At 41.8% G+C, this 14,038-nt stretch overlaps 1 protein-coding gene across 2 annotated transcripts in view; it reads left to right on the top strand.

Annotated features, from left to right (window-relative positions):
• The window catches only part of MYO10 (myosin X), a 150,963-nt gene that overhangs the window by 14,037 nt on the left and 122,888 nt on the right, over positions 1 to 14,038 (top strand). The gene's annotated exons all lie outside the window — the stretch shown is intronic.

Here is a 14,038-nt window from a genome sequence, read left to right as displayed (position 1 = left end):
CAGAAAATGCTGGAGTTTAGTTTTATAAAATGTGATGTCTGGACTTGTATAGTATCGGAATGTGTATGTAGTATTTTCTCTGAAGATTTAGCTTCAATAGTTGCTCTGTTTAAGTGAAGTAAGGAGATCTCAATTCAGCATAGCTGATAGTGTCTGGGTGAATGTGTGACTTTTCTCTAATTCAGAGATGGAATTATGTGTCTCAATGTACTTAATATTCAGCATGGTCTCAAATCCCTTTTGTTGTGGTTTCTAGCTGGATACAAGTTACTTGGCTTCTTACACAGTCCAGGCTTGCTTTGGGTGACTCAGGGAACCCTCAAAACTTTACCAAAGAGTAGTTGATTAAAATGACTAAGGTTCAGTAGGTAATTACTGCTGATCTTGGGACAAATTACATTTAAGTAGTAATGCCCACAATTCAAGAACTCATAACTTTTATAGAGCTACTCTTACACTTGCAGCTAAATGCATACCAAAGTACTCTTCTGCATTACTGCTGTAATTTGTAAGCTGATAATGGAATGTGTAGTCCCACATAGTGCCTGCTGCTTTGACTCTTCTAATCAGGAGAACTGATGTGGTTCTGCTGCCATGTTCATACCATCAAGAATTAGGACAGGAAGTCCCCATCACAATTGGCTCTCTGTTTTCCCTGTACAGATGTGGCTTTGTTAGCAAATGACTTGTCTAACTTACTGCCATTTTTTAACCCATGTCAATATTGTTGATTTGTATGCTGACTGTAGAACTTCTCTTATTGCAGGCATATTCCTGGAAAGCTAGAATGAGGGTTTTGTTTTTTGATGGCTTTTTTTTCCTCGAACTCATTTTCTTTTGACAAAATTATTAAGCCACCTCCTTACTGGTGTTCTGCAAGGTGCATATTGAGGGAAGAATGGCTACTACTCCACTGTAGTGGAGATTGTCAGCATTTTTTTTTTTTTTTTTTTTTTTTTTTTTAAGCATTTTAGGAAGCTAGCCTTAAGAAATGATCGGCTTTAAAGCAGTGAAAAATGTTGATACCGTATTGGCTCATGGAAGACTTAGTTTCAATAATGCTTTTTTTAATTTAGCAGAAAGGAAGTGGAGCAGTATACAGAGTCAGGAGTAGAGGGAGAGGTGTCTTCTGTATTTTGTAACTCGGTTGAAGAAATTGATTTGTTAGTTGTGGGTAAGGGTAATTACATGCCATCCTGTGTATTTCAGGCACCAGATGGTATCATGAAAGCTGCTGTTAGTAGAAAAAGAGTAACCTTAACTTAGAGACATTGTGTAGAAAACTTGTTTGAAGAGGAAGAGGATGTTGGATGTTGCCCTCTCCTTGAAATGAGTAGGGAGAAGTGATGTTATGTTTATTATACATTGTTCATTGTTGTGTACAGTAGAAGTAATAATTAAGTTTTATAGGGCATGTTCAACGTCTGTGGTGTAGTATTGGCTGTGTTATTCACACATCTGTCTCAAGAATAGAGGGTGTGAATGTGTATGCTGTTAGAATGAATCATTAGCTGTTTGTGCTCTTTATTGAATATTAGAGACTGAGTTTGCTGGGGAAAAAAAAACAAAAACAGTTTCTAAAAATTTCATTTTGTGGCAGAAGGCCAGTGGATGTAATCACATATTTAGTTTATGGACACATTAATAGAAATAATCTTAAAAAAAAAAAAAAAAAAAAAAAAAAAGATAAGTACAGTATTATCTGAGGGATAGACCTGGACAATATATGTGTTAAGGAACCAGACAAACAAAAAGTTGGCTGAATTTGCGTATTACCTCTGAAAATCAGGTGCATTTATGGAATGAGTCCCAATGTGATCTTAAGGAATTAAAACTAAGCATGTATGTCTGCATGCTTTTATATATAGGTACAGATTCTGTCTACAAATAGGAGCTTTCTTATGTGAATGTGTGTGGAAATTTAACTCCTAGAAGAAAACTTCAGATACACACATACTGTCATGATAATATAGACAGAAGTTCTGATGGTCATATTTGTGCATGAACATGCTGTTGGCTATCCAGAGATGAAAGGGAGCTTAAAATGTGACCCAAACAATATTTTATAGGCACTTTAACAGATCTCAACTAAATGATAAACGCTCTGTCAAAGTTTAGCTGTGTTTGTCATGTGCATGAGTAGGTAGAATGATGAAAATACAGTCAACTTCTTGAAAAGAGGGACAAGTTGATACCTGAAATGACAGGGAAGCTGTAGGAAGAGCAGTCAGCCTGTGAGTAAGAGGGAAGGTGATGTCATGTGAATGCTATCATGGGATTTGGGTAGTTTCACTGCAGGCTCTCTCCAAGACTTACAGCCTTCAACAAGTTAATGAATCTGTTTTCACCGTGGTTCCCTTGTTGCATAAGACAGCTGCAGGATTTTCCATTTCCAGCCTCTGGTTTTAAGCTCCTTTGGGACGGAGATGTGGTGCATGAGGTGCTGGCCCTCATGCTGCTGTGGGAGTAAGTAGCAGTACTGCGAACGTGACCAGCACCATTGCTCTTTGAAGAAACAGTAGCTCTTAGAAATTTCTAATATGAATGGTTTTACTGTTTCTGACAAATGCAGTACTGAGTATCTGCTCTTCGGCTTTGCAAATAAAGCCTGATCTACCTCCTGAAGTGGCCAAGTGCTTGTTATCTTCCTTGGTGAAGGAGCAAGCGTATAGACCTTGTTTGTATTGTAATATTTTCTGATGCCGTGTGTGAAACTTGTGTAGAACTCCAAAGTCTCAAAATTTATTTCCTTATAGATGAGGAAATCTTCCTCCCTGTAGAACAGTGTATTTCATATGCTGATTATGGGGCTAAAGGCAGCATGTGCTGTAAGCATAAAGTTCTTTCATTTCATATTACTTATGACTTCTTTGTAAAGCAAAGTGGTTGTGTTTGAAGCCAAATATTTCTGATTGGCCACTGAAAGAAGGTAATATGGATCTGGCAGGGGAGGAACAACACTGCTACTGCAACATTAGTTTGCAGTAAAGTGGAAGTAGCTTTTCATGATTCCTGTTGTCAAAGCATTAAGCAACACTGCAGGGGCTTCAGATTGAGCAGAACTGCCATGCGGGGTTGGATTTTCTGGTAATAATGAACAAGATGGTTCTCAGATGTTCTGCTCTGAGATTAATAACAACAGGCTGTTTTGTTGTTTTTTTGCTTTTTAAGAATAAAAATACACTTTTGGCTAAAGCAATCTGAGTAATTAATTAGTATCATGTTTCAAGAGGTTTTATTTTTTTTTTTTAATGGCACTGCTGTCCATTATGGACAGGCATCCCACCGGGTAACCAGGCTGGAGCATTTTTCCAAAATGAGGTCTGGGTTTAAGAAGCACTTACTTGCAGGTGTGCGTCCCAATCACATCAGCTGAAATTCTGCACGTGCTCATCAGATGAAAGAGAATTTCTTCAATCCTATTCTATTCTACAGTGATTTACCCACACACTTTTCCTCCTTTCACAGTTGCACACTTAATCATTTATGGAAAAGTTGTTTTTCATACTTAGATAATTTCATTTTACATAACTTTACCCAATCTATTGAAAAAAAAAAAAAAAGGCTATTCTGTTGACTTATAGTTGTAATAACTGTAAGCAATGAGAATGAATTTATCACTAGTATGAAAAATAGCAAAAGATATTGGCAGTGTTTATGCAAAGGCAGAAATTTATATTTGTTTTAGACTTGTATTCTTTAGTGCCATAAAAATCTGATTGTAAGTATGTAAGGTGAAATATGTTCTAATAGCACTGTGTCAGGCAGCTGTGGAAATTTCCCAGTTTGAGCTTGTGCAGGCATTTCGGTACTATAAGGTCCATACACCTTAGAGTGCCTTTTTTTAAGAGAAGGCACTTATGTGGGCTGTTGAGAATCACCAATACTGCATTTTGAGTATTACACTTGCATTTTAATTTAGGTAACCAGCTAATTTGGCTGAAGTTTACTGTGCGGTCACCTTATTTATAAATAACTTTAAGCAACATCCCTGTTGCGGCAAGTTTATAAAGTCCTCCCAGGTTTCACAAGCCAGGGAACTGCAGCCTGCTGTCGGAGCTGGATGTTTGTGGAATCGTCTGGGTTGACTCTTACGAAGGAATTGACAGGCTTAATTCATCGCCAACTAAAATACATTGCTATGTGAAAAGTTGACACTCTGGACTACGTAGACTTTCAGTGGTAGCTAGTGGAAAAATCACAGTTCTCCGGGCTCCAGGGACAACCAGTGTGATTTGTGAAAGTCTGCTGTGAGGGTTGTTGCATTGTGGATTCCAACTGGTCTTTTGGGCAGTGTGTGAGGAACTGAGCTGTGTAAGCCTACTGGGGCACTTCCCTAACAGGACAAAAGCTTGTCTTTGTCAGACTTGAAGTTGTTGCATGTTGTATGTATGTTGCCCTCATGGAAAGGGATCTGGGGATTCTAGTTGGCAGCAAATTGATTCTGAGGCAGCAGCGTGCCCTGGCAGCCCAGAGAGCCAACTGTACCTGGGGTGCACCAAGCCCAGCACTGCCAGCAGGGTGGGGGCAGCGGCTGTCCACTCTGCAATGTGCTGTGCAGCCTCACCTCCAGCACTGTGTGCAGGTTGGGTGCACAGTGTAGGAAGCACATAAAGCTGTAGAGAGTGTCCAAAGGAGGGCTGTGAGGATGGGGAAGAGTCCTAGAGAGCAAGGTGTGTGAGGAGCAGCTGAGTCTTCTGATTTGCTCAGCACAGAGCAGAGGAGCTGAGGGGAGTCCTGATGACAGCTGTAGCTCCTCACGGGGAGCGGAGCGGCAAGGCTGAGCTCTGCTCTGTGTGACAGCAACAGGGCTGAGGGAATGGCACAGAGGGGGCAGCTGGGTGTCAAGGAGAAATTCTTCACCAGAGAGCAGTGGGCGCAGCACCAAGTGCTGTGGAGGAGCATTTGGATAGTGCTCTCAGGTATAGGGTTTGAATTTTGTGTGGTGCTGTTTGGGGCTGGGAGTTGGACTCAGTGATCCTTATGGGTCCCTTCTAATTCAGGATATGCTTTGATTCTGTGGTTGCCTGTCTGTTGCCTAATAGGGGCCTGTGGTAGTCCAAGGCATTAGATACTCTTCTAAAATAGAGTGTCTAGAAGGTGAGGTGGCCATAGTGGAAAGAAATGCCTGCTTCTGGGCACGTTCTCCCCAGGAGCACAACCTCTGCATGTCAGTGCATACTCAGCTCTCCACAAAGATCTTTGGACTTCGTATGCAAGTACATTTCACATCCTGAGGTCTCAGCTGTCACTGCTTTATTTTCACCAGCCTTGACATCTGTTGGAGTTTGCTTTTGAATATTTCTGTCTAAAAGCAGCTGCACTCTTGCCATGTCTTTCTCTGGTCTCATGTCTATCCCTCTAATCCAGGCAGTGCAGCTCTGCAGTGCAGCTTTGCTCTGTGGGCACTGCCAGACTGGGGGTGGTGTGAATGCCTGTCCGCAGTGGTAGGTCCTCATGTGAAAGAAACAGGATCTTCTCCCTGGAACTAGACCAAAACAGTGAGGTTAGTGTCAAGGCCTAAGTTGGTCGCATAGGAGACAATGTGCTCTGTTTTTTAGCCTGATCCAGAAGCAGGGAAAAATCTCTACTGCAGGGATGTTCCATTTCTTGTTGAGCTCCAGGGACAGCTTTGGTGTGAGGAGTCTGGATGATGCAGCTCTGGAACAAGTAAAATGTAATTAGTCATTTGGCCAAGAAAGTCCTTTTCAGTCTATGAGGGGCTCAGCTGTTCAGCCCAATTTCTGTTATACATTTGCACTTAAGAAATAGCAGTCTAGCAGTCTCAGCCCAGATACATTTGCTTGACTCATTGTTCATCTCAGGATAAAGGCTCATTTTGCCAGGTGTTAATGCTTCAAACTGCTTCTGTTTGGTTAATATCTCCTAATTGCTTTGTAGTTTAGTTTCAGATTAAATCTTCCATCAGCCTGCAAAATGAAGCAACACATACATGTTAAACTGTAGAAACAACTGGTCTTTGTTGATGTTTTTTATACTAGGTTGGAGTAGATGTTTTTTTCTTTTAACAGCTACCAGCTTGTGTAAACATGCATAAAAAAATTACGATCAGCACCAGAGTGATACAGGAAACATTCATTCCTGCTTTTAAAAATAAAATAAAATAGAAAAGGATGAGGAACGTGAATGCGTCAAATCTCTAGGTGTGCCTGCAAGTGAGGAAATGAAAGCTGAAGTGCAGATTTGTAGCTGCTTTGAAAAGATGCTCTGAGCCAAAAGGGAAGGTGTGGTGGTGTACATCCCAGGAAATCTGTGGGCTGCTTTCAGATATATCCTGCCTTGGGGGTTTCTCTATAGATGCGAGATGGGAAGTGCTATGGCATTACGAAGTTCATGCCAACATGCAGTGTGAAAGTATCAATGACAGCAGAAGGGTTGTGGAATTTCTGTGCATTGATACAAATACCTGCTCCTTTTCTGTTTGGTGCTTTTTGTTGTTGCTGTGGTTTGTTATTTTTTTAGCTTACTAGTGAAAAAACTAAAAAGGAGTAAATTTTTCTTAAATGTAATTTCTGCGAAAATTGAAGAAGGAAAAAATGCCTTGCTCTGTAGATGCTTCATTTTGTACTGTCACAACTGCAGAAAAATCAAAGCACATGCTAATAACAGTAGGATTACTGGAAGGAAACATATCTGGTCAGAGTGAATGAGTGGACTAAGCAAAAGCTGGAGATTGCTTTTCAGGGGGCTGTGACCTTGAGGGGCTGGATATAATGAATGCAGTGTTTCAGGCTGCCTTTTTACCTTGCAACTACTGCATGCCATTGGTATTCATCAGCATGGGTGAGGCACTGCAGTGGAAAGCTTCCCAAAGCATCATCTCACTTCTGAGAGGAGCTGATAAAATGCGAAACTTCAACGCTCTTGCAGGATCAGTATATTTATTTGAACTTAATGGCTAACTTTATCTAAAATATACATGTTGTTGCTGAATGTTCCTTTAGTATAGAATCCCAGGGTTTCTGCTAAACATCACTTTCTATGTTTGTTCACGCATATGAAGTATTAACAGCACGCTTTGGTGCCACATAACCTCTAACGATGCTGGGGTTAGCTCTGGTTTTTGGGCTTAAACCATTGAATAACTGAACAGGAGAATGTACTTGGGTTTGGTTTCTTCTCCTCTTCTGCATCCTAATCCTCCCCGTCCCCAGAGGTCCCTATTTTGCTTCTTTATTGGATGTTTTCACCTATCACCGAAATAGTTGTTTTCAAATGCCTCTTGTGATTGATTTTTTTTTTTTTTTAATAAGGACATTCAGGTAGTTTGAGAAGTAACTTGTGAGTGGCTAGTTCATATTTAGTGACATCTTGCTCTTTGTTTCAGGGTTGGTAGATGAGGGCATATTTCTATCCTAGTTAAAAGTTATTTGGAATTTGAATTAGAATATAGGTTTTTATCCTCTACAATTTAAGATTGTCTTTATGTTTCAGAGGAGTGAGGGGTTCTTGCACACTGAAGTGCAATCAAGCCGTATATAACTCACATCTCACTTCATGGTTGAGTCTCTCCTTGAGTTTCTCACTTGGGAAAAAAGGAAGAGTCTTAGTAATCACTGGAGAGGGAGGCCATGGTCAGAGCTACCGACAGATAGTTCTTCTGCCTGATCTGGGTAAGTCTATAACACCATATCCCAAGGATGTCAGTGAGGAAAAGTTGAGAGGCATGGAGCTGTTTAGCCTGCAGAATGCTAAGAGGGGATCTTAACAGTGCTTATAAAGAGTCAAGTGAGTGGGGCCAGGTTCTTTTTGGTGGTGCCAAAGAAGAGTACAGGGAGCAATGGGCACAAACTAGAACACAGAAAAGAAAGTTCTGTCTGAACTTGAGGAAAAACTTCTTTACTTTGAGAGTGGCAAAGTGCTGTAACAGGCTGCCCAAAGCGCTTGTGGAGTATCCTCTGGAGAGCCCACCTGGATGCTTTCTTGTATAACTTACTCTAGGGAACCTGCTTTAATAGGAGATTGGGATCTCCAGAAGTCCCTTCTAACCTCTGTGATTCTGTGATGCTATGATAATGTATACCCTGACTGCTGTGACAGGTGCTTGCTTCTGTCCTGTTACTTGAAGTTCCCATAGCACTCCAGCAAACACTCTTGTACCTTTGTTTGTAGAACTATCGTAGCACATGCTACTTAGGAGGATTTAATTAGCTGTTGTCTGTAATTAGAAAACATCTTTTTTGCTGTACAGCAATGAACTTCTAGAAGTTGGAGGGCAAAAGGTGCTCAGTATCATGTGCCATAAAAAGCACAAGCATCTTCCTGAGTTACCTCTGAAGAAAGAAGAGACGTACTGCTTTGATTGTCCTTCAGCAAAGTGTTGTGAGGTGTCTTCCATGAAGCTTCCTGCATGTGAGAAGCCAACTTGGTATGGCTGATGCTCACTGGTACAGCACTGACCCTCAACACTGTGAGCTCCCTGATGGGCACCCTCCGCACATGGCTTCATCCCCAAAGCCTGAGTAGCTGGCTGCTATATGCATGTTTCTGTTTTGATGCTTGGGAATATGCCTGTGCTCTGCCTTTTAATAATAACATATGCCATTATTTTTTGCTTAATTGGTTGTGTTTTCATCAGGTGATTTCCAGACAGGTGATTTGCAGTTGCTCAGTGATTGTTGTGGTTTGCAGCATACAAATTAGTGTGGGAAGCAGCTAACATGAGCCTTGCAGCTGTAGGCTTCAGGGGCAGGATCTGCTTTTTCTATGCTTGCCTGGAGTGCAGAGGATGAGGAGGAAGAACATGGAGGAGTGCAGGGCTGCCCTTCCTTGAGATGTTCATGTGTTGCTCTAATGAGGGATCATCCTGTGTTCTAAGCCTGCTCGTGAAAGCCTGGCACAACTGTTGGGCTCTGTATGTAGAGATGTGCACAGATTTTAAGATTCCTTTTTAATTAATTATTTTTTAAGAATTTTAAGGGTGCTTACATCCGGAATTTGTAGCACTGGTTCCCAGTCACCTCCAGGTGTTTCATAAACCATGCTGGACTTGTCGTTGTCTTGGTTTGATAACATCCACCTGGGTTTCCAAAATCAGCCTCAGCTCTGCTGCTGCCAAATCACTGAAGCCAGTTGATGCAGTCCAGAAAACTCATTTTCCTAGCTGGGTGTAGACAGAGCAAATGCTTATTTTTCACTCATCACATGTACATGGAGTCAACTAGGCTGTAGGGTGATCTAAGCTGTTTGACTCGATGTGGTGAAAAGATATTTTTCCTAGATTCAGAACATTGCCTCTGATATATTATAGCGAGTACAGGTAGGGTCGAGTGAGTGGTGAGCTCAGGTGAATGTTACTGGGGGAGTCATTGCAGCCAGGGGGTGGAGGACCTGAGTTCTGTCTACAGAGCTTGGGGCAGCCCAGATCTGCCAACCACTGATAGCTGAGGCCTTGCTGGGATTTTCTCCCAAGCCTGAGTTCAGCCAGCTGGGTGGGACTCTGAAAGGCAAGGGTGACATGGTGCTTAGGAGGTGTGGCTGAACAGACCCAGCAGCACAGTCTCATTTACCAGCTGTTGTCCAGACTTCTTAAGATTAATTTTAATGTTATTGTGAGGATATTATATATTTCATGTTTAGGAACCAAATAATGGAAAGCAAATTACATATACTACTTCTTCTTAAGACAGTGATGTGTATCCTGGGAAGTCTGTCATTTGCCTGGCTGTTACTGCCCCCTGTTCCACTGTGAATGGTGATAGAAAAATTTAGGATGGCCCCAAGCTCTTTTCTTCTATGTTGCTTGCATCTCCCCTCTGGTCACCAACAACTGCCTCCTCTTCTAGTTCATTTCTCATCCTTCTGAATGACTTATCTTCCTTATTGAGTTTTAACAGCTCACTTTCTCCCCTCTCCCAAGCTAAGATGCAGTGCAGAGTACTGGAGGCACTGTTGTGTTCAGGGCCATCTGTTCTGCTGAGGATTTACAGAGGGACTTAAAACTGCATGTCTGCTAGACAAAAGTTGCTGTACGTGTTCCCCTCTTCCCAAAATCTCGATGCTGGATTTTCTTCTGCTGTGATAACGCTACTGTTTCCTACTTGTCATCCTCGGGAGCTGACAACCACATCTTCAGAGCTTTGTGAATGAACTTAGTTGCTATTTGGCTTTTCATCTAGTGGTGTTGCTTATTCAAGCTAAGCAGCAGAAGGTGGGATGAAGCATGCCCGTCCACCTGCATCTATGAAGGTTCATCTCTGCTCTGTCTGTGTGGAGAATAGCTGGAAACTGTATGTTGTTGTGTTTTGTTTGTTTGTTTAAAGCTTTTTTGTCTAAAGTGGTCATCATGCAGGAAGTGATGGCGATTTGAAGGCCTGGGGATGGTAACAATGTATTTCAGTTTGCTGTCAAGTCAGTAACAGTAATAATATCTGTTTTAATCCAGTTACTTTTAAAGTGGCAGTCTATTGCTGGTGTTGCACTGTCTCCAGTTACTGCAACAGAAGGAGATGGATTCTGTTCAAGGTTAATCAACAGCTGCTGCCCAGACCTCAGGAGCTGAAGAGCTGCTGCTTTGATCTGTTGTGGGGGATGGAGAGGCAACAGAAACACCAAGCTTTCAGGAGATTTTGTTCTGCACGAAACTGTCCTACACTGACCTTATATCCCCTGGAAACTTCTTTGTGGCTTTGTTCTGCTTTAAAACAGTAAAGCACAGCAGTATGGCCTAGGAGGCAGAGCCAAATTCATTGACAGGAAGGTGTTGGTAGCTTATTCCTCTTCTCTCTGAGGAAATTACACTTACTGCCTTCTAAAAATGAATTTTATTGCATTCAGCCAGATTCAGTATTTACTAAGATTTTAGTGTGTAGTCATTTTGGGTAGTTGAGACACGGGATTGGATTAAATGCTCAAATACATTCCAGAAGTGTGCTTTCACTCACTCTCTGCAGAGACAGGATTTCAGTAGTCCTTCTCCATCACTTCTTCTGCCTTTCCTGAGGAAAAATGATGGTTTTACTGCACTCCATAGTGGGACGCAGAATGTTTGGAGAGAGAGAGAACTCATTAGTTAACTTAAAGTAACTTTTGAAATATTCATTTATTTCTGTCTCTCAGGGTGTGTGGCAGCAGAGTGCACAGACTTTAGTACTAATTCTGGTACTTCAGCCACTCCTGAAATGCAGTGCTGGGGGATCTTTTTTTTTTTTTTTTGGTGAGCCTGAAAAGCCTGAACTGGGAAACATGGGCACTGCAGAGAAGGGGACCTAGATCCAGAGCAGTATTCTGAATTACACATTAATATGCTGGACAAAAGGTCATGTTTGTTTCTCTGGGTTTTCTGTTTGGGAGGCTGAATGCCTCATGAGTTGAGGTCAGTAAGAGAGATCCTACTTACAGTGAACTTTGAGTTTGCCAGTGAATAGTCTAGCCGGGCATGCACTGAGCATATTAGGATTTTTGGGTGCAATGAAGGGCAAATTTTCAGAAGCAACAGAGTTCATTAATACCAAATTAGTAAGGTTATATTTTTGTCAAGATAGCTTTTTTTTTCTTCTTGCTGTGGCCCTCCTAGTGATTGGTTTATGTATTTGTAAACAGGAAGAATGAAGATAAATGTCTAGCTTGTGGAAGATAACCAAGACCACATTAAAAAGCAATGTCTAGCTTGCCCTAGTTAATAACATCTTTTCCTCCTTAGAATTTAGGTTTGGAGCCAACCTACTGTAGTGCATAAATGAAGGGTTCTCTAAATAGGTATTGACTGTTGTTCCCTTTGCTTTGTCACAGCTTAATAGCAAATACTTTCTGAATGGAGATGTGACAACTTATATTCGTTCTTCTTATTTTAAGGCAGTTTTGGCTACTTTGAATTGATTTGATGGGAGAACTGAATTTTACAATATAATATGTGAGTGAGTAGCATTTTGTCTTGGATGAGAACAGTTATTAGGCAATATATCCTTGTTCATCCGTATGTATATACACACTGTACCTATGCACTTACAGCAGTTTTGTGGCTGTTGTTAATTTGTTGTTCATAGTTTTGGGCTATTGCACGGCTCATTGGCTGCATCTCCAGTGGGTTCAGAAGAAGTTCTGGCTCAGAAGTCATTCCTCGCTTCCAGGCCTCTGGTTCTGAGAAGTCTCAGAACTTTATTTCACTGAATCCTTTTTTATTACTTGCTTTTTTGAAGTAAAGTCAAAGTGAAGATGCAGACATGTTTCAGAGGCGTTGACACCTTCCTAGAAGACGCTGCAGGAGATAGCAGGCATTTCAAGCCACTTATCTCTTGCACTTGGTCAGGAATTGTGAAATGAAAGTGCATCTGAATTCTGTGATCAAAGTTGGAGGATTTTTTTTAGATCTGAAGACTGTTGTATGCTAAGTCTTGTCTGTAAATTAACAAGTAATGAGGATTTTGTTCTCAAGATTGTCACTTGCCTGTAGCAAACATGCTTCTGAGGGACTGTAGTGCAGTTGCGGAGCTAACTGGGCATGGAAGGCGACTGTAACTTCCTGCTAGATCTTTTGCCAAGACCTTAATTTTCCGTCTCCCAGACTGGGAGGTCCCACAATCCATCCTGAAACGCATAGACATTTTATTGTTGAGCTACCTCACCACAGCACAGGTTGTATTTGCATTTCAGATGCCCCAGGCTCCACAAACTGCATTGTTCCAGCCTCTCTGAATAGTGGCCATTGACCCCAAACAATGTACATTTGTTTAAATCAAACTGTTCCATGCTTGCTTATTTTAGGGATAGACCAGCCAACTGAATGCTTCTGTTCAGGCCTCCCTGTTGGCTTCAGAGCCAGAAAATTGCAGAATTCATTATTTAATTTCACTATAGAAAACACTGTCCTCCTTATGAGGGGCTATTTTGAATACTGAGGTTTTGGCAAATATTGTTGTGGTTTAATGTTTATAAGCTTTTTCATTGCCCTTGAAAGCATAAACTTCATGTTACTTGAGCTCAGAGAATTTGGCAAATAATAAACCAGCTGAAAAATGGAATATTGGTTGTCCTGAAGCACTTTTGGACAAATAGGATTGTTGTGGCATATTTGTGTATTTAGATGGGTCAAACTCAGAGATGAAGACAGACTGGTAGGGATGCTGGAAGCCCTGCAGCAGGCTGCTGAAACTTTCCTCTGGGAGGTGGGAGGCCAGGGCCAAGTCCCCTTGGCTGTGCTGCCTCAGGAGTGTTACTGTGAGTGTTACTGATGTATGTGCGGGTGAAACAATGGGGCTGAGGACATGGAGATGGCACTGCTAGGGATGCTTTGGTGGTTTAGCCAAGTTAGCATGAGAGAAGAACCTTTTGCTCTCTGCCCTGGCGGGCTGTGGTAGATGCTGCTTGGTGCTGAAGATCACACAATCATTTAGGTTGGAAAAGACCTGGAAGATCAGAGGGTCCAACCATCACCTCATGCTACAAGGCCACCACTAAAACATGTCCCTAAGTACCACATCCACGTATCTCTGAAATACCTTTACAGACAGTGACTCCACCACCTCCCTGGTTAGCCTGTTCACCACTCCTGAGGTACACGTAGGACATTTCTGTTCATTGGCTTTGCCAGGGAGGCCAGAGAGCAAACCCTCCCTACAGAGCAAGATGCTTGCTGGCCTTCGGGCTCCTGTGCCTGACTGAGCGTACACTGAGGGCACTGGGGAAGGTGCCCTTGAGTGCCTCAGTCTTGCTATAAACCTGCAAACCATCTGGCTCAAAGTTTTGGAAGTAAAATGGCAAACAAACACAGTTTGACAAAAGATGGAGTGGGAGGAGATATCACAGATGCTCTTATTTGATTTTCTGTGTGACTGAGCTCTTGCCGTTCAGAGAAACCCAGCAGCAAAAGTTTTTGTATTCTTTGTGATCATTACTGTTTCTCAGTGCTGATGTTCTCCCAGCATGGAAACAAGAATGATATTTATTCAACGTTATTTTAAGTGTATACAGCTTGTAATGTGGCTGAACTCTGTGGTATGAGTTACATGAGCCATGTAACAGAAATAAACTATACTTGTCTTAATTGTTCATTAAGAATTTGCACCCATAACAGCTTTTA

The sequence above is a fragment of the Lagopus muta genome, chromosome 3 (assembly GCF_023343835.1).
Source record: "Lagopus muta isolate bLagMut1 chromosome 3, bLagMut1 primary, whole genome shotgun sequence".
NCBI lineage: Eukaryota > Metazoa > Chordata > Aves > Galliformes > Phasianidae > Lagopus > Lagopus muta.
Note: the sequence above shows the minus strand (reverse complement) of the source record. Positions and strands in the feature narration are given on the sequence as shown.